Source organism: Etheostoma cragini, chromosome 7 (assembly GCF_013103735.1).
Source record: "Etheostoma cragini isolate CJK2018 chromosome 7, CSU_Ecrag_1.0, whole genome shotgun sequence".
Taxonomy (NCBI): domain Eukaryota; kingdom Metazoa; phylum Chordata; class Actinopteri; order Perciformes; family Percidae; genus Etheostoma; species Etheostoma cragini.
Genome location: NC_048413.1, coordinates 5756580 through 5757750, shown reverse-complemented (window position 1 = coordinate 5757750; position 1171 = coordinate 5756580).

Sequence of the window (1171 nt, the reverse complement as noted above, 5' to 3'; positions counted from 1 at the left end):
TTGATTATGTATGCAAATTAAATAGTCAAATTACATTCTGGAAAGCCTGAATTGTCATCTAAAATATAGGTAACACCAGTGACAAAAAGGCAGCACAAGCATTTTTTTATGTCATAATGTAAAAAAAATCTAAATACTTTAAGCTGTCATTTAAGTTGATTTATAAAGTTTAGATGTTAACTATTATCTGACTTTAAATTTTGGTATAAAAAAAGAATTACATTTTTTAAAAGTTGTCTGTTCCAAAAGCCACCATTTTCATAGAATGACCCGTCTACTCGGAGCAGTGTTGATTATAAAGTCTGACAGCAGCAGGAAGGATGTGTGGTATCTCTTCTTCACTGCACGTTTGGGAAAAACTAGATAGATTCAGTTTACAGGTGTTTAATCACGCAAAAACCTAATATGACAACATACCTGACTCTTTTCACTTGTTGATCAGGCTTATACACCAACACACACACTTGTGGTATTATGTCCTATATCTGTGCATTTCCTTCTCTCAACTCCTGCCCACATCTTCTGATCTTCCACTATACATCATGCCAACATAAAAACTGATACACTATGTAAAAGGTATCAACAAATAATGTTCTTTTGCAGTATCTTTAGTATTGCAAACTGTTAGATATTCTTAACTCACTTCGCGTTTGTTCGGATCTCTGAGGAAAAGGAGGCTGAGGGTCGAATTGAGAATTAGGAAAAGGTTTAATGCAACAGCATGATGAAGATGATAAGACAAAGACAATCAGACACAAACAAACATAATAACACTGCAGCTGACAGCGAACTGAATCCAGGCTTCCCCATGATGGAGTCATGTGAAACCAGCCATGGAAATCCCTAAATCTCATTTATTTATGCCCTGCACCTGGGGGCGGTTCCTTTTCACCTGCTATTTTCAAATCCATTCTCATTGGTCCGCAATTGTCATGACAACATGCAGTACATATTTGCTGTCCAATGAGAACTGACCTGCCTTCAAACACTGCGCCTTTGGGGGTCGTTTTGGTTACAGAACAAAGGGGTCTGTCGTGTAAATGTGAAACTCTGACATCAACGTAGTCCAATCAACATTGTGTTGTCTTAGCCAAGACTAAGGCTGAATCCCATTTCCCCGTCTTACCCCTACCCCTTGGCCCTTACCCCTACCCCTTGGCCCTTGAAACCA